The sequence below is a fragment of the Amblyomma maculatum genome, chromosome 11, assembly GCF_055883805.1.
Source record: "Amblyomma maculatum isolate TAMU_Amacu chromosome 11, ASM5588380v1, whole genome shotgun sequence".
Classification (NCBI taxonomy): Eukaryota; Metazoa; Arthropoda; class Arachnida; order Ixodida; family Ixodidae; genus Amblyomma; species Amblyomma maculatum.
Window position 1 is genome coordinate 156,783,798 of NC_139354.1, and position 20,406 is coordinate 156,804,203.

At 43.8% G+C, this 20,406-nt stretch overlaps 1 protein-coding gene and 1 long non-coding RNA gene across 3 annotated transcripts in view; both read right to left on the reverse strand.

The window, feature by feature from the left end:
• LOC146175244 (transmembrane protein 45B-like) overlaps window positions 1-20,406 on the reverse strand; it is a 193,617-nt gene that overhangs the window by 82,660 nt on the left and 90,551 nt on the right. The gene's annotated exons all lie outside the window — the stretch shown is intronic.
• LOC146175245 (uncharacterized) lies at window positions 12,114-20,324 on the reverse strand. Of its 2 annotated transcripts, none has more exons than XR_014702171.1 (3): window positions 20,062-20,324; window positions 17,205-17,354; window positions 12,114-12,349 (listed from the first exon to the last, which is right to left on the reverse strand). It is a non-coding gene; the product is annotated as an uncharacterized LOC146175245 (long non-coding RNA). The 2 variants fall into 2 exon arrangements; XR_014702172.1 differs by lacking the exon at window positions 12,114-12,349 and adding an exon at window positions 16,471-16,952.

The following is a 20,406-nucleotide window of genomic DNA, read 5'->3' on the forward strand; positions in this document are numbered from 1 at the left end:
CCAGTGTCATCGACGTCGACGGTACCGGAACCATGAATGAACGCAATAATAATAATAATAATTGGTTCACAGGAAGGGAAAGGCACATTATCTGTCACACTTACTCTGTGGACACCTGACCCGCGCCGTAAGGAAAGGGATGAAGGTGGGAGTGAAAGTGGAAGGAGAGAAAGGGGAGCCGTAGTGGAGGTCTACAGAGTATTTCGACCACCTGGGGATCTTTAACGTGGTCGAAATTACTCTGTAGCCCTCCACTACATTATCCCAATTCATAAGAAATTGAAAAATGCGCAGACCAACCAGCTTACTATCTGTAACTTATAAGGCGTTTACTAAGATAATAGCTAACAGGAGGAAGATAACATTACATTTCAATCAAGCAAAACAAGCAAAAGATCAATAATGTTTTCGGATGGTAAAACAGCGCGTAATAAGCCTTCGTATTACACACAGTTGTATCATCATGAGCCACCAACTCGCCCAACAAGCATCACTTCAGGTTTTCGGAAAGAGTACTCTACAATAGAACATATCCATATCATTAGCCAGGTGATAGAAAATTGCTAGGAATATAACAAGCCCTTATATATAGTATTCATTGATTACGAAAAAGCATTTGACTGAGTACAAACCTCGGCTGTCATTTAGGCATTGCGAACTCAATATGTAGACGAGCCGTACGGGAAATATATAACGACTGTACACCAACCATGGTTCTGCATATAGAAAAAATTCCTTTACGAAAGGTGTTATTCAGGGCGACATGATCTCCCCGGCATTTTTCAAATCTTGCTTAAAGGAAGTATACTAAGAGACTTGGAATGATCGCAGTTAGGGATAAGGCCAATAGAGAATCCCACAGTATTTTTTTTTTTTTTGCTTATGATATTGAGTTGCTACGTAACTCAGGGGATGAACTGCAAGAAGGATTGATGTCTAGACTGGAAAACAAGAAAGGTAAGCCTAAAGATTATTATGCAGGAGACTAAGATAATATTCAACAGCCTCGGGAAGGAACAGCAGTTTGCGTTAGGTAGCGAAGCATTATAAGTAGTTGGCGAATATGTCTACTTAGGACAACTAGCAACCGCAGATCAGGATCATGAAAGGGAAATAACAAGGAGAATAAAATTTGCATGGCGCGCACTTGGCAAATACTCGCAGAATATGCCTAGCACCTTATCGGCATTGTTCAAGAGGGAAGTATACAACACTTGTTCTTACCTGTACTTACCTATGGGGCCGAAACGTGGAGACTAACAAAGAGGGTTCTACTTATTGAGGATAACGCAGATGGCTATGGAACGGAAAATGGCAAGGATAACGTAAGAGATAGCGAGCGTGCTGAAGGGGCCAGTTACTCAATGTTACTCAAGTTACTGAAATTCTAGTGGATATCAAGAAGAAGAAAAAGGCATAAGCACAACATCTATTGCGAAGCGAGAATAACCAACGATCGCTTAGGGCAACAAACTGGATTCCAAAGGAAGGAAAGCGTAGCAGTCGGCGGATGAGGTTAAGAAGTTCGCAGGGGCCAAGTGGATGCAGCTGTCACAGGACTGGGTATTAATCCGGACCTCCTCCAGTTCCACCATATTCCTCCAATTATGGAGGAATGTGGGAGAGGTATTTGCCCTGCAGTGGGTATTCGCAACTTTCACGGGCTATAGGCGGCGCCACTGGAAATCCAATATGGCTGTCCTGAAGGGGATCCGGCTGTCACGCTGCAAGTGCGTTGTGCGGGGCTGCGTTTTCTGAAGCTTCATTAAAATACTCGCGCGAGTTTTCTGTGGTGCGAAGATATGCACGGTATTGTAGTCAGCGTACAAGCCCTTTGTGAGCATGCGTTGCAGGGATGCCATACAAAAGATCCCTCGAGTGTGGCTGGTCAGGTATGTGGATAAATGAAGGGCAAATGGGGGTACTCGATGTAATACATGCAGGAAAGAAGCCAACAGTCGGCGAGACCAAGGAAAGCATTGGGGATGGTACGTTGTTTCTTTTTTTTTTACTTCGGTAATCACATAAACTAGTGATGTAATCTGTTTAGGGGAAAGATAAACACAAAGTAGGATAAGGTGGAAACTTGGGCGAGTTGGCAAGCATTTGAAATCATCTTTTCTAGCGCTTCTTTAACACACAAGGGACGTAAGATGAAGGAGGAACACATAAGAACAGGACGCACGTAATTCTTCAACTGTCGTTTATTGAAGCAACATGTCATGTATACGATCTCAAAGGGCACATCACACATGCGTAGTGAGGGTGCCACGCTTAAGGTACGATAGCTCTTTATCAGATAAATGCACAGATGGAGTGCTGACACAGTTTTGGCCTTCTTTATTTGTACATAGGGCTTCGACAATTTCCCTTTCTGCAAACCGATCCTTCAGAACACGCGCGTACTAGCAACCAACAAGGCTCAATCAGAAAGGGAAATTGTCGAAGCCCTATGTATAAATAAAGAAGGCCAAAACTGTGTCAGCAGTCCATCTGTGTATTTATCTGATAAAGAGTTATCGTACCTTAAGCGTGGCACCCTCACTGCGCATGTGTGATGTGCACTTTGAGATCGTATATATGGCATGTTGCTTCAATAAACGACAGTTGAAGACTAGCGTCCGTCCTGTTCTTATGTGTTCCTCCATCTAATGTCCCTTGTGTGTTAAAGAAGCGCTAGAAAAGATGAGTTCAAATGCTTTCCAACTCGCCCAAGTTTCTGCCTTATTAGGTACCATTTCTAGTACAATGGGCCCTGTCGTTTATCCTGTGTTACCTCCTAATTTCTCAAGTGTTATCATCAACCACATCGCAGTAGCAACGTGCCACGCAAGTACGTTTTCATTTGTGCTCAGGAATCGGCTTATACTTCCAGAAGTTCGTTCCTTCTTCTTTCCGGCGTCCCCATCTCCAAGGCATGCGATTAGGATTATGAAAAATATGCGAGGTGAAATGTGGAGGCAGGTGCGCCATCTGCAAGGTGTTCTGCGAGCGCATGCGGCAACTATGGAGCCATATGCAGGAGCCAGCAAAGAGATGGTGAAATCATGGAACCGCGAAGCGTCATCCAAGACGGAGTACCTGTGGGCCACAAGTGTTTCACAGCTGTGCGAATGGAAAAGGACCAAACAAACGAATTCATGCAAGCAAGACCAGGTTTTATGCCTCGACACGTCGGTACCCAAGGAAGTGGAAAGGGTGCTCAGCTTCGGCCCCAAGTTCTGCACAGAGCCCAGGATGACTTCTGTGGAGTCCGTAGTGAAAAGGATTTCAAGTAAAGCCGACGAAGAAGGTGCATCTCCGAAGGCGTCTTCTGAAAAAGAACTCAAAAAAGTGTGAGTGGCCGCGTCAAAGATGCTGTTCAATATCTACGCACGAACAATCTTAAGCTACTAGTAGCAGATAAGGAAGGCGGTTTTGTGGTCATGTCAAATGATCTGTACGAAGGAAAGGCAAATAGGGCAGTAACTAAGAATTTCATTACCCCGACTATGACTAGCCACAAAGCAAAAAGACAGGCGTTAAGGTTGTGTAGAGAGATGGGATTGGAAAACTTGGGCAAGAAGATCAGGGACAGCAAGGAAACGGCGCTAAGCGTTTTCTTCACCGCGAAAACGCATAAAGATGATGTACCGCTGAGGACAATTGTAACAGAAAGGGGGGCATGGCAAGGCGTTCTTTCTAGATTCTTGCAAGCGAAATTAAGTCTCCTGAAAGTGAAGGACCCTTTTTTGATTTCAAACTCAAATGAGCTAGTAAGTTATCGTAAGACTCACCAAGAATCTTTGCAGTTCAATTTTGCTTTTTCCATAGATGTAAAGGACCTTTTTTATTCTATACCACAAGGGGATATCATGACTTCTTTGCGCGACTGCATTGAAAATGGCACTCCAGTTGCATTTCAGAATGATATTGGAATGTCAATCGATAGCTTTTTAAACCTTGTATCGTTTTATCTTTCATCGACTCTTGTTAAGCATGAAGATGCAGAATATGTTCAGAAGGACGGCATATGCATTGGTTCCTGCATCGCCCCAGCACTTAGTGATATATTTTTAGCCTATTGTGACCAACGTATTTTTGCGCGGATAAACACTGACAAAGTAAAACGCATTTTTAGATATGTTGACGACAACCTTGTGGTGATGAATCTTGAAATGTTTGACAATAGGGAAGAGATGGTGGGAAATGTCCTTGATGTATTCTACTCCAGTAGCCAAGGTTTAACCTTCACAACGGAAATGCCAAGTGACGATAGGTTACAGTTCCTTGACATATGCATAAGATTTGAAAGGGCACGCGTTTGCTGGCTGTATCAGCCGAGCACAAAAAAAGAAATTCTTGACTACCAGTCAGCGCATTCTAAGCTGATTAAGAGAGGTATCGCCATGAATGCCATCCGCGCTGCTCTCATCAACTCTTGTCAACATTGCATCCCTGAAAGCGTGGCGTTGCAAAAGCTTTGCCTAAAGAACGCTGGGTTTCCTGAAGAAACCATTACATCTGTGGCTGAAAAGCTACTGGAAGAAGTGAGAATTGGACGGCGACAAAACCGTGAAGATCCCCATCGGCGAACTCTACTTGTGGCTATGCCCTATGTGCACAACGTGTCGCACCGGTTAAAAAAGTTGGCAAAAAAGTGCGGCGTCGATTTTGTATTGACTTCGACAATTTCCCTTTCTGATTGAGCCTTGTTGGTTGCTAGTACGCGCGTGTTCTGAAGGATTGGTGTGCAGGGTACGGGATTTGGGTCGCCGGGGTGTTTTTTGATGAGGCACAGCTTGCAGTGATCAGCGAGATTCCCCCCAGCTGATATCGATCCCGCAGCCAAACGATGCTCTCTCGAGTACCTGACTGTTCAATGATGCTCTCTCGAGCATCGGCCTGACTGTTCAATATAAACCTTGCCTCAAGTGAGCGGGATTTCGTACACGACACCAACTTTTCACGGGACGAACTGCGTTTGGTGCTTTTTAGCACAAATCGGCTGTCTTGCCGCACAGTTCACAAGAGGGCATAGCCGCACAAGTTTTCTTGGGGGTATAAATAAAGAAGGCCAAAACTGTGTCAGCACTCCATCTGTGTATTTATCTGATAAAGAGCTATCGTACGTTAAGCGTGGCACCCTCACTACACATGTGTGATGTGCACTTTGAGATCGTATATATGACATGTTGCTTCAATAAACGACAGTTGAAGACTAGCGTCCGTCCTGTTCTTATGTGTTCCTCCTTCATCTAATGTCCCTTGTGTGTTAAAGAAGCGCTAGAAAAGATGATCACAAAGTAGAAGGAAAAACAAACGTGCCCATGGTGGGAACCGAACCCACGACCTCCGAATATCGCGTCCGGTGCTCTTCCAACTGAGGTGCATCGGCCGCTGTCCCACCTGCTACTTTCTTGGGTATTAATGTTGTCTGTATAGAGCCGAGACCGCCGTAAGCTACAAGCAGATAACATAAGGGCAAATGGGGGTACTCGATATAATACATGAAGGAAAGAAGCCAACAGTCGGCGGTAACACAAGGACGTTCCACGTCCACCGCTATGGTTGAGGGCGGCGCTGATGAACACTCTGAAGGCTCGTATACAGACAATATTCATACCCAAGAAAGTAGCAGGTGGGACAGCGGCCGATGTAGCTCAGTTGGAAGAGCACCGGACGCGATATTCGGAGGTCGTGGGTTCGGTTCCCACCATCGGCTCGTTTGTTTCTCCTTCTACTTTGTGTTTATCTTTCCCCTAAACAGATTACATTACTAGTTCATGTGATTACCGAAGTAAAAAAAAAAGGCAAAGTACCATCCCCAATGCTTTCCTTGGACTCGCCGACTGTTGGCTTCTTTCCTTCATGTATTATATCGAGTACCCCCATTTGCCCTTATGTTATCTGCTTGTAGCTTACGGCGGTCTCGGCTCTGGCAGTCTTGAAGCTATAGGTCGCGTAAAAGGGTTCTAGCACAGCTTTCGCCCTCGCTCTTGATCATGTCCTACATGACGCTGGCGGTAACAGAAGGACGTTCCACGTCCACCGCTATGGGTGAGGGCGGCGCTGGTCAACACTCTCAAGGTTCGCATACAGACAACATTAATACCCAAGAAAGTAGCAGGTGGGACAGCGACCGATTTAGCTCAGTTGGGAGAGCACCGGACGCGATATTCAGAGGTCGCGGGTTCGGTTCCCACCATCAGCACGTTGGTTTTTCCTTCTACTTTGTGTTTATCTTTCCCCTAAACAGATTATTAGTTTATGTCATTACCGCAGTAAAAAAAAGACAAAGTGCCATCCCCAATGCTTTCCTTGGCCTCGCCGACGGTTGGCTCCTTTCCTTCATGGTCAGGTATGTGAAACATTCTGCTGACTGTGTTGTGCGGTAAGTACGACAGGTTCCCAGGAGACTCTAATGCTACAGAGAAACGTTCAAAGCAGACAGTATAAACATGAATAGAGATAAAAGTTTCAACTTTTATCCGTGGATCGCGAGCACTCGCGAACTGCAGCATTTCAAGATGTCGCGCTGTGCATTCACGCGCATAGCACAGGCATGCCGAGCGGCCAACCCGCATTCTACGTGGCCACATTTTTCCCTTCACTTCGAAATATGCATCGAAGTACCGACTATACCTAGTTTGGGCACAAGAGAACATCACTACAAAGGTATAATGATGGTCTACTGTGATCACTTTAACCAACCTGTTTTTTTTTTTGTTTTTTTTTCGCAGTATCTGATAGGGATTGACTTTCGCAAGTGATGACCCAGTGCTGACACACACGTTTTTTCGAGAACAGTTCGTTGCAAGCAAGGCAGCTAGAGTTCCGGCTTCGAGAACAAGCCGCATATGGTCTGCGAGTGTATATGCTCCGTAACGTTAAATACAAGCTCCTAATCTAGCGTTCATCTGACAGTTGCTGATTGAAAACACTGCATCCATTTAACCGGGTAGGAAACAAACGTTCCTAATTTCTCAAATATGTGCGGGCCATGGATTGGTCGGCAATAAAAAATGTTACTATCACGTATGGCTCGCAACTTACGTCTGTCAAACATCTTCTATCAGAAATGCGCACTGAAAGTCGTCATAGCTTTAGTCGCAGTCTTTGTTTTTTCTTTTTGCGACATTTGATTTTGCTCAGTTTAGAGCGGCAAGAAAAAACGAGACTCATGCGTAACATCAGAAATAAGACAGTTACGCCGTTCGTACTGTCACTAAGGGGGTGTTTCTTCGTCGAGGAGGATTAGCACGATGCTTTTCACGGTAAAGTAACCATCTTGATCTTACGAAGATATTAATTAACTTAATTATGCTCTCCTTCCTGGGCATACCATCTGGAAGTAATGTGCAAGTTTATCCCGCCTTTGACCGCACAGTCAGAACACATCAGTGTATAGAAGAGTCGACTGCTTTTATGCTTTCCCATCGTACTGCGTGCCCCACACATCAAAATAGAAGTTATATTATTCATCTGTTATCATGGCTGTGAGCCAAAGCCAACTCAAAAAGCAGTTACGCACTACAAACGCTGCTCGACCGAGCTCCACGCAAAACGTTCCGCGGGAGACGCAGCACCAAGCTGGAGAAGTACGAGCCGTTCTCCGAGTATCCCCACAAGGGCGGTACCGGAAGCGGCCGCGTGGCGGCGACACTGTTCGTGAAAGTTGCGAATAGTCGGGCTGATGATGGTGACACAGCCTCTAACATACGACCTTATCACTTAGCACACGGAAAGATTTTGCGCTTTGTATTGGTCATGCTCGTTGTCGCTAAATGCGGTGTTGTCATTCTCTCTGTTGCGCAAGATGCGCCGAGATGCATCACCAGTTGTTTCAGCGATGATTTTGGTTTCTGTGCTTGACACTTTTTGCGAATTTTCTAGATGTTTTTGTCACAACCTGAAATTGAGCCCGGGAATTCGTAGATCGACGACTGCTGAGAACGCTTGCTGCTATCGGCGTCGCCAGTTTTTAGTTTTTTTACCGGCGCATGTCAGTCCAATAAAGAGTTAATTTAGGTGCTGCTCGTCTACTCATCTGTCGCCAACGGTGTCATCAGCACTATGTCACATGTGGTCGAGGTGCGCAACCACAATAAACGTGGAGATACCCCTCAAGACGAATCCAGTCAGGCATGGACATCCTCTCCTTTCCACCCAGCACCATGGGCCAGCCAGCATCCAAGGAAAACTGGAGGAAGACGCACAAGGTTGGCTTGACATTTTCAAATGTGTGACATCGTTCAACGCTTTTGAGGACTCAGCGAAGCTTACTTCGCACATCAGGTATCTGTGCTGATTAGGTTTGATAACCGCAAAGCTTCATTTAAAGGTTGGACACTTTGAAGGCGGAGCTTGAAGGCATTTGCAAGCACCATTAATAAAGAAAGAACGCAGTACCTCCCTCAATCAAGGATTCAACTTCCAAATGAGGACATCTTGGCTTACGTTGACGAAATGAAGGGTCTCTTTCACTACGCAGATCCCGACATGACGGAGGAGACCAAGGTAAGCCTATTGACGGCGGCGTGAAGGACCGATTATTTGCTGTCTTCTTCGCCAGCCGCCGAAGAGTGTGGTACATTGGGCTTGTTACGTTCATAGTAGCTGGTGGCTGTGAACGCATGAAGTCTTCAAAACTGTGCTGCGAGCACGCCAGCCGAACCTCCGCGCCACAGGGTGCCAGCGAGGATGTGGGGCTCTCATTAGGAAGGAAAGCGTCTTGCTCTGACTAGACATGTTTATGAGGGTCACGAAGAGCGACCGTAGACTTGCATTAGAGATGCGCCAAAGCAGGAGAAAGCCAGAAATTTGCCTTGCTATTGCAGAGGTGGTCTTTGAAGAGGACGAGCTGATTGACGCTTGGTAAAAGATATGCCGATTCGAAAAAGAATAAAACTGATGAACGAGAGAAGCAGAAGAAGGAAACGAGGGAGGCTGAGTTGGAAGCTGAGACAAGGCTCGAGCGGGCAAGGATAGAACGCGGGGAGAGTGCCGTCACACCTCAGGGAGGGAACGTGAAGATGACGAACTTGCTTCAGCCGTTCAGAGTTGGCGATGACATCGCTCTCTATCTCATCACTTTTGAGAGGATGTGCGAGAGACACCACATTAGCCATGACATGTGGCCGAAAAAGTTAATGGAATTGCTTCCCAGAGAACCTGCGCAGGTCGCAGCACTCTTGAGTGCTAGCAAAGCGATGACTGATCTGGTGAGGTCAAGCCTGCTCGTGAAGTATAGGATTTAAACGAAAGAGTTCCGGCGGAGATTTCGCACGTCTGGAGAAAAACAGCATGAAAGCTTCTTAGAATATGCATGTACATTAATGAAAATTTCACGCAGTGGGTGAAAGTTTCAAAGGAAGAGGAATTCAAAAAGCTAGAAGATTATATCTGCCTTGAGCAATTTTATGAGACCTTACCTGAAAATGTTCGTTTGTGGTCAGAGACAGACAGGAGGGTCTCCGCGCAGCAAGCGGTACAGCTTGCAAATGAATATGTGGCAAGCCGCAACTTTAAGTCAGCTAAGGCTGGGCAAGATTTCAAAAACGACAATCAAGGTCAGAAACTCCACCCTCAAGAGCAAAAGAAGCCTCATGTTGAACCCCGCATCAAAGACCATGGTTGACTACGCCACGATAACTCACGGAGAACCGAAGTCAGGAAGTAAGGAGAGCAGTAACCATTCGGCAGATTTTGTAAAAAGGAGGCCCTTGGCATGCTATAACTGTAAAGAGCCAGGGCATTTCGCGCAAAACTGCATGCCAGAGAGGCAGGTGTTCGCCTCAGTGAGAGACCATCCGAGTAACAACGCACTCCTGAAACCGTACACTAAGGAGTGCACAGTAAATGGTCCGCTGCGCAGAGTTCTCAAGGATTCGGCCCTCAACCATGGACGTAGTCCACCCTAAATATAAGGACATAGCCATCAAAGCAAAGCCACGCGGCCAAAGGAAAGAAGAAGGAAGACTAGGGCCGCGTGCCTTTGCGCTGAGAACTATGTCCTTAAATCTAGTATACCAACAAACTCAAGAACTCTACTGAAGCACCCTAAATTTCTTGTCAAAGAAGACTACTTATTCGAGTGTGCGTGGATACTTCAGGCAGTAAGTGAAGATTCAGTTTGTCTGCCAATGGCTAATGTTAAAATTTAGGGGCCACTTGGTACACTAAACACAGTAGCGGTCGTGTTGTATGGTTTGCCCGAAGCTACACATACCTTTTTTCTAACAGCTCGGAATCATTGCTAAATGAAAGGGGTTGTGGCTTCGCTGATGCTGAAGCCCAAGTAATGGCTTTAACTCGGACTAAAGCGCGACAACTTTAGCAGAAGTTGATCTACCAAGATCAGGAGAGTACAACTGATGCCAGCAAACGAGATAATCCTGAGGTAGTAGTGGAGCGGGATGAAAAGGGACCTGAAATATCGGAACATAAGGAAAGTGAGGCTGTCCAAGCGCACACGTCGCAGAGCAGTCAGCGTTCTAATGAGATGGAAAGGAAGTTAAAGACCTCTTTCGTCGCTCCTGTTGCACATAAACAAACAGAAGCTGAGCTCTGAACAGAAAAATTACCCGACTCTGATAGTATTTAGCGGAGATTTCACATGAGCCCGTCACAGAACATTTCCTTCCGGGAGAAAAACGGTGTTTTGTACCGGCATTTCAAAGAAGAACAAGGAAGGAAATTTGATCAGCTTTTAGTACCCTCCAGGTACTAAACTCCTGGGCTGGACACCTTGGCTGGACGCCTTCCACAACAACTCCTGGGCTGGACACCTTGGCATAAACAAAACTAAAGGAAGGTTGCTTCAAGAGTTCTTCTAGCGAAGTTATTTCAGAGAAATTCTGGATTTTGGTCGAACGTGCGAGACTCGCCAAAACGTGAGAAAATCCAACGGTGAGCGTACCGATTATTTCCAAGCCTTTCCACCGATTTGTTGTTGATATTGTTGGACCGTTGCTGAAAACAAAATCAAGGCGCAAGTATTTGTTGACACTGTTGTGTCCTGAGACTAAATTCCCGGAGGCCATGTCAATTAAAGAAGCAACATCGGTTAAGGTAGTGGAGGACCTTTTAGCCGTAATTTCGCGTGTCGGATTCCCTGCGGAAATACAAACTGACCAGGGTACGACATTCACTAGTGCACTGACCACCACTTTTCTTGAAAAATGTGGGACACGAATACTACACATGTCTGTTTACCATCCACAGAATAACGTCGTGGAAAGATGACACGCAGTATTCGAGCAAGTATTAGGGGCTATGCGCTCTGAACGAAAGACGGACTGGGACAGCTGCATTCCAGGTGCGCTCTCTTCCCTACGCACTGTACCACATGAAGGGACTGGACTTGCTCCCGCAGAGCTAGTCATCATATTCATTATCAGCCTTACCCCAAGCAGCACACCAGCATTGGTCCAACAATGGTTCATCACTGGAAAAGAATGGCATCAATATTGGACTGATATTGGCATTTGGGCATTTTACTACATTCTCCATTCTTGGCCCATCTTTCGTTCCAAGATTGGTCCAGTGTTCAACCAAGCTAGAGCCACCAATGTAGGCACAATATTAGACTTTCCATTCATGCACCATGATTCTTGCCAATACTGTCCAGCATTATACCATCATTGTATTACCAATATTTGTTTAATACCAGCTATTCCATTGATGGCCCATTGTCAATGCCAATATCATACCAATGGTTAGCCATTGCAGGTGCACTGGCTACTCCATTCATGCCGCATATTGTCGATACCAATATTAATCCAATGATTTATGGGTACACCGGCTACTCCATTCATGTGCCATTGATGATGTCAAGATTACACATTTTGTGGCACTGCCTGTGCAGGCCATAAAATGCAGCCTTTTTCATTCTAGCCATATTCGTGACAGCACATCGAACTTGCTGGGACAATAATGGCCTTTCAAATAGGAGTGCCCATATAAATTCAAATTGTTGCTCATGAGCAACCAGTAGATATTCACAAAACAAGGGCATGGTTCACAAAAAGATAATATTTATTGCAATTGTTACTATAGACGGCAGTTGTTACTAGGCAGCGCTGAGGGCACACACAGCAGCAGTTAGCGGGGCAGTGGCAGGGTTGGTCAGGGCAGGGCGGGCTCTAGGGAAGTGGAAGGGGCCAGGGAGTTGGAGGGCACACTCATAGGCGTAGTGAGGGGGCTGACCCTGCAATTGCATTCACAGGTGGCATGCCTGATTTGCCAGGGGAGGTTTCAGCATAACGCCTTTTTCTTCCACCCCCCCTGTCACAGGAACCAGGCAGCCACCTGCGAATAAATGCGTGTGCCTCCAAATCGTCCACCCTAACTTTTTCGCAAATGGCACCTGCACAAAAACAATGAGGAAACAAAATTTACAACACTATTACGAGGCATATAAAATCGCGCGCATTATTTTAGGAAGATGTAGAAAATTCCAGGATTCATGTACCGAAATTTATGGTCAATGAGAAACACTATACTGATGAGTTCCAGACTAGTTTCAGCTGCCTTGGGTTTATTAGGATGAAAGACGCACATACATTGCATAGCATGTGCCCTGTTGCATTTTGATCGCCTCCACAGCAATACGGCTGAGACAGCCAGTGTTTCATCCCACACTAGGAATTAGTGCTTGATTATCGGCTGTCTCCGCATATGACTGGCGCGCTAGTTTTTTGCCGCTCCTACGCTTTCTGCGATGTGCAAACAGTTTATACTAATAATCGTTACCAAGAGAATGTTCGGCGACCATTTTCATTTTTTTTAAATGGCTAGATATAATATACACAAGCGATCTAAGCCCACGACTGCTGCACTGGCCGCTGGTTAGCTGATATACGCTTTTTGACTGGTTTTGTGGGTAGTTCACTTAAACGGGAGCTCACTTAAACGGGTAGCTCACAGGTGCATCATTTTTACACATATACTGCTTGTCCAAGCAAATTTGATCCAAGGGATAAAAAAAAAAAACATTTCGGAGCCAGGCAAAGGAAACCAGATATATATTGCTGGAAGCTACCTTGAGCGCCACAGAAAAGGTTTTGTTTGGAATCCTTATTGACATTATTTACCTAAATTACTGATTAATGACTTACACAATAAAGGGTGTTGCTACTTTGAAGAGTACCGGCACAATCCACGTTTGATTATTTGTGATAAAGAACCCTCACGTCTGCATTTTGAACGCTAGATACAATAGGAAACCACGAAAATACAGAAATCTGATTCCCGGACAATACAATTGAGGACTTGGCTTGGCTCGAAAGCCCTGTGTAGCGTTAGACCTACAAGTTGCCTATGGTTTCTTCGTCCGCGCCAGCACATCGTCCAACAAGACTGTATTTGTATTTTACAGCTGAAAAATACTGTTAAACTCATTTATATCCTTACCGCTTTGTAGTCATTATCCGCATTGCAAAGTTCGGCGCGCTCATTGTAACTCGAGCCTTCATGTGCGCCAAAGGGCCGACTCGAAGCAACCATCGCCAGCATATCACCCTTACTCATGCATGGGGCTAGCAATCTTAGCGACAGGTTGTTTTGTCCGCTCAAAATCATGTTGTGAGCAGCACAGTTGCGGTGCGCGAATGGGCTGGTAACGGTTTCGGTATCTACATAACCCGGAATTTATCTACAGCTGGAAAAAAAAGGTACACATGAGGTTTCTAACCGCAAATATTGAAACAGGGGTTTCCGAACGTGCTCACCGACTCTGTAAGTCCTATTTATTGTCTAAAGTGAATATTTGGTACTTGAAGCGAATAACCTCACTTCCCCACGTACAAAATAAAAATTTTCTGCGCTGTCCTAAGTGGCTGCCAGCAATGCACCACCGGTTTCCATCGTCTGTTTCTAATGGTTTATTTATAACCCTTGACTCAAGCTATGGGGCGCAGCAGGTGTAATGTAGCTTGAATAAAACCTGCAAGAGATCATATATATGGGTAGATTTGTAAGGTTTACAGATTTCACTTACAAATTCTACAGGAATCACGTCACTGCGGCCTTTCTTTAAAATTGACACGTAATAGCGCTATATTCGTGGCTAAAATAAAGTAATCAACGCATTATTTCAGCTTAGCAAATGCAGCTGTAACAGAAAGTGAGGGCTGGCTACACCTAAGGTGTGCCTAGCTTTCTAATTTTCTTAGATGGCACAACCGTTCGAAATATGGAATATTAAAAAAAGCCCTTGATATTGGCTTTCTCACAGCGTATTATGGGTGCCTTAGATAAGAAACATAATCGAGGTCCCATGGCCATCTTTCGTTTCCAATGAAATTCTTATATGTGGTGGGCAAGTATCTAGGCACAAAAGAATTGACCTTAGTTTTTCAAGATACGCGTAGTTTCCTCGAAAAAAAAAAACAAACAATTGTATGGTATATCTCTAGAGGTAGAAAACGCTGTTTTTGCCATTTCAAAATGTTGCAAGTTTGGATGCCATGATTTTGTCAGCTGCTCTTTTTTACTCACTAAATATATGCAGGTTTTATATTTACAAACACTATTAGAAACCTATTTTGTTTTTGCAGTTGTGTTATTAAAAAATCGCAAACTTTTCTTCAGGAGCGATACGCTGCAAATATATTCATTTTTAACCTTATGTACTGGCATATGATGCATTAGGTTGGTTGCACTAAATATGTTTTCACTTCCTGACGCATGTTCTTAATTCCAGGCAGTATCTGGAGCTCCAGACCACTAGGTGTGTTCTCCACAACGCATCAAAATTGCTCAGAATTCGAAAACAGCAGTAAAGGGCACATTTGCTGCAATTAAAAAAAGATCATGTTCGATTTTCATTCAAATCCCTCTCAAAAATCTTCAGTACCTCAAAAATATCACGGACTAAAAAGTGTTGCGTTATACTGTTTAAAAATATAACATTAAATATTAAACCGAGTGCTTGTGCTGATAATGGCCAAACTCAGCCTGCATTCTTGCAAGATCCAATAATATCTTGGCACAGAAACTATTTTTCTACATTATCTAGGTTCCATTCTTTATTTCTGAAAAAAATTGAAGCTCTAGATTTGTGTGTGTATCTGCATATTATTTTGAAATTGGACAAAAGTAAGAAAATGGTAAAATAAGGAAAACTGATTAGAATTGAAGAAACGGCCGCAACATCAATTTTTATCAAAATCTGTGGAAACAATGCAAAGTACTTTGTTAATTTGAGTCAGTAAATATATTGAATTCTGCAAAATGTAATATTAGAAATATAAAAATGCTTGTTTTTGTTCTATAGATGTGCTTATATGGCTCCCCCTTATGGAATAGGCATCAAAACTTCAATTTAGTATTTGCTTAATTTAGTTACATTTTACCTTAAGTAAAATTTAAAACATTGTCAGCGCTTAACACCGTTTTTCTGCTTCTGGGACAAATACTTAATATAGCTTAAAATGGTATTAATTCACTATTTCTGTCAATTTCATGGCAGAACGCAAGTGAAGGCTGAAGTTTTTCTCTGTCCTGCATTCTTTTTTATTGCTAGGTGCAATAGTATTCAATCTAGGTTATTAATATATTATTCCATTTGTCAGCTTTGACCACCACTAACAATACTATATTTTTGAAGATGATTTTTCAATGTGTAATTTTTATAATTACAATCTTAAGCAAATCGCTTTCCAGCATAATGCTTTTGGTGGCGTTACAGAGAACACACATAGCAGCTTAGAGCTCCAAATTCTGCCTTAAATTAACAATATGACCTGCGTAATAAACACAGAATATTTTAGTGCAAACAACGCAATGCATCACGCCAGTATGTAAGGTTGAACATTAACATTTTTGTAGCGCGTTGTTCTTGAAGCAAAGTTTGCGATATTTTACTAAATCAACTGCATCAATGAAACACACTTTTAATACTTCTTATACAAGTAAACGTTACCCAAATGCGGTGAGTAAAAAACAGTGGATGACAAAATTTTACGTTACCAGCCGGCCTCCAAACGTGCAACTTTTTGAAACGACAAAAACGGCGTTTTCCAGCTTTAGTGATAGGCGTTTTTTTTTTTTCGAGAATACTACGCCGCATCTGGCAAACCTAAGGGTCATTCCTTTGTGTCGAGACATTAGCCCACGACATATGAAAATTTAATTTAAAAAATGGTCATGGCACCACGATTACTGTTCCTGTCCGAAGACATCCATATTTGTTTTCATTTCGTCTCTTCAACAGGCTGGTTTAGCCAATGCGGTGAATAAAAATATCATCGCATATATTAAAGATGTTCGCGCTATATGTTATACCTAAAGCTACCTATATTGTCACAACTGTCATACATTATTTGTAGCTGAAACATCACAAAAGGGATTCGATTGCAAATTGTTCGCTAGTTAAATAGACGTACGAGATGACACACGTATACTTTGTAGAATACAATTTAGGAAAGAGCAGATACAAACTACAGGCGAATAATGCTATGATATGAAGCATATGTATTACTCCGGTTAACAGTAAAAAAATCAACTTTTAACATATTAATATATTCGACAAACTATTGCATGCTCACATAGGAACACAATTAATGAGCTCATCCACGCATCTAATGTCTATGGGCATTAGACGTGTGGATGACTTCGTTTTATTCCAATTCGTGCGTCACTCAAAATAATTGAACGAGAAAAAAGTTAATGTCTACACAATTTTCAGTGAGTATACCACAAATTATACTAAGGTGCTTCATATATGTCACATCACCTAGCAAGTGAAATGGGATAACAGAAGTAATCAGACTCTAACCCTGATCAGCATTTCGCTTTTGCGCCATCTTTGTAAGTTTTTGGCAGGCTTTTCCACTGATTATCCTCTTCTTTATACCCCTGCCACCCACAAGACACAAATCTTCTGGGGGTACCGAACTGTTGGTTTTCGCACCAGTGATACAACTTAATCGATCCATTTATACGTAGAAAACACTCTCGATGCGCACCTAAAAAAATGAAAGCATGTATGTGTAGTCGAAATCATTCACCGGCGATTTAATAATATGATTTGAACAATAAAATCAAAGGATCACACTCGAAGTAACGAAAAAGTGGTGGAGAGATAGGAATTGAAGCAATGAAAGGCGGTTGCTTTCTGCAAAAAGCCAATAGCAAGAGGTCCACCGTCTATAAGAATAGGCAATAAAAATAAGGCATATTTAAAGGTGCATGCAGCAGTTACAGTGATGCAGTGCTACCTTTTTTTAGGCAGGCTTTTCCGCTGATTTTCTTCTTCTTTATTGCCCTTCCAACCACAGGACACATATCTTCTGGGGGTTGTCGGTTTTCGCACCAGTGATACAACTCAATCGATCCACTTCTACGTAGAAAACGCTCCCGATGCGCATCTAAAAAAATGAAAGCATGTATGTGCAGGCTAAATCATTCACACATGATAAAACAATATGATTTGAACAATGAAATCAAATGATCACACCCAGAGCAACAAGAAAGTGGTGGAGAGATAGAAATTGAAGCAATGAAAGACGGTTGCTTACTGAACAAAGCCTATAGTAAGAGGTCCTGCGTCTATAAGAATAGGCAATAAATTAAGGCACGTTTATAGGTGCATGCAGCAGTTAAAGTGATGCAGTGATGCAGTGTTACCTTTCTGTTTCACTGCAGTGATTGGTATAAATATTACAGCAATTGCTAGGCATCTCAGGTAACCCCATTGAAAACTTCATCCAAAGTACCGAGGAGCAGTGGCGTTTTATTTGCAGCTTTTAACGGAAAGACAGGCTATCCTATGAGTGCATGCGCATTTCCTCCTTTTGGTATACTTCAATAAAAGCGACTGAACAGTGAGTGTTGTAAGAGATGCAGCGTCCCTAGGAATGGGGAACAAAATTAAGTTTTAGTAAGTTCAGTTCAGGCGTTCAGTCGTGTCCGACTCTTCGTGACCCTATGGACCATGTCACGCCACGCTTTCCGGTCTCTCACTATCTTCTTAACATCACATAGCTTCATCTGCAATGCCTCGAGAATGCCATCTAACCATCGCGTTCGCTGCCTACCCCTTCTCCGGCGACCCTCAACCTTTCCCAACATCAAATCTTTCTCCAGCGACTCCTCTCTTCTCATCAGATGACCAAGGTAGCTGAGCTTTAACTTTAGAATTTGACCCTCCAATGAGCAGTCAGGGTTTATGGTCGACAATATCGACTGATTTGATCTTCTGGCAGTCCAAGGAACTCTTAAGAGTCTTCGCCAGCACCACAATTCAAACGCGTCAATTCTTCGGCGGTCAGCCTTTTTCACAGTCCAACTCTCGCATCCATACATCACAACTGGAAAGACCATAGCACGGGTTATACGGATCTTGGTTGGCAGACTAATGTCTCTGCTCTTTACTAGGCGGTCAAGGCTAACCATTGCTCTCTTTCCCAGAAGCAGGCGTCTCCTAATTTCATGGCTGCAATCTCCTTCCGAGGTAATCTTGGCGCCCAAGAACAGAAAATCTGTCACAGCTTCCACTTCTTGTCCATTGATGCTCCAGGACTTGATAGGGCAAGACGCCATGATCTTCGTCTTTTTAATGTTCAGTTTAAGCCCAAACTTCTCACTCTCTTCTTGTACGCGCATCAGAAGTCTCTTGAGTTCCACTTCACTTTCTGCCATTAAAGTGGTATCATCCGCATATCTAAGGTTGTTGATACGTTTTCCAGCAATCTTCACTCCTTTTGTAAACAGAGGTACAAAAAGAAGCAAATATGCCTGCAATAATAGCATGATGGCCTACCTTTTGATCAACAGCTGTAAACAACCTGTCACTGCCAGTCGGTTCTTTAGATAGGCTTATCAATGCCAGAGCTTAAAGCTAAGAGCAATATGAGTCATGTTTATTGCGGTCACGGCCGTAAACAATTCTAGCGGAACACTCCATTACTGTAACTATTCAACCGTCCATTTATACATATCGTTCATTAAAGAACCATGCACATCATATTAAGTTGCTCTTTTCTACTCCCAAATGATTTCCTATAGAATTAGAATACGTGGATCGCTGCTTCGGTTTCAACATTCTTGCACGATGGCTATGGCGTGCACTTCATGCATACGGTACGGCACGTGAGGTACAAAGAGCTGTAATTGCCGAACAGGCGGACCTGACGTCCTGTCCCATTTCGCCTGAAAGTGCGCGCCGTCATCGAGCGCTTCGCGAGCAATATTTCGGACGATATGGTTGCCTCATACCGGCCGTCAATGTTTTGTACATTGTGTCCCGCGTGCACGTTGTTTACTTTGCAGTGACAGGGACGCAGTGCACACACGGCTGATGTGCCTTTTTGCTTGTATTGTTATTTTCCCCCACCCTCGAAGCGCGTCTGCGAAATCGCTCTCCTATTGTCGCCGCTTTCTGATAACGCCCTCACCTGAAGGCACGTGCTCAGAAGGGGGGCGTCGATTAAGAAAATTTTGAAAAGGGGCTCACTTGCGCTGTTCACGGCTTTCAATTCCTCAATATGATATTAACCATTATAAAAGTGGAGGTTCATTATGACTTAATTATAGCCTAGTCATCAAGCGGCATCACGCACATGTCTGCCCCACTGTAAAATTCGCTTGCACAGACGGCACGAACAGTTTTCAAAACTTCGTCTGTACATCTGAAAACAAAAAACTGCCCTTAACTCTTAACAAAATCCAAAAACTGTGTGAACATGGCTTCCTGCGCGCAGAAGAGAGGCTGTCCAAAATATATGTACAAAGCCGGGCGCATAGTATCTGGTTACTAATTGGTTGCGGCGCGCTGCACACTCAAAAAACTGCGCAAATGGCTGCCTGCAGTGTTCTGTCACGTGTTGGTGGCATACACACCTGTTAAGCACGGCTCTTCTATTTTCGGCGCAAATGCTATTCATATCGCAGCCAGCAAATAAGTCCACGCACTTATTGCTTGCATGTAACCCGGACGAAAATTCGCTTAGTTCTTGAAGTCATGCTTCGCGCAGTTGTTTCGAGGAGAATAAGGAAAGAGAACATTTGGGACTGGTAGGAGATTATATAGAACCAATTATGAAGCAATGGCATGCTGCAAAGATATATACTCACGGTCTAAGATGACGGCGTTCACTGAGTCTGATAATGCCGATGGTATCCCGCCGTTGCTGTAATCCGCACTCCGGCGACATTTCACAGCTCAGCTATTCACTGATATGTAGCAAGCACCAACCGGAGCACATGGACATGTATAGGCGCAAGAGAAAATTATGCACAGCACAATGAAAAAGAAAATTAATGAGGGAAGAAATTAAAGAAAGGTTTAAGAAGCTGTCACAAGTCTTGTAGCGTCTCCAACAAGCTCTGAAATGAACGCTTCGGGAGGAGGCCGCACAGCAGCGGAGCTGGGGATGCTTGTTGTGTCTTGCACGTAGACGCGTAGGCGAGGGGGAACAA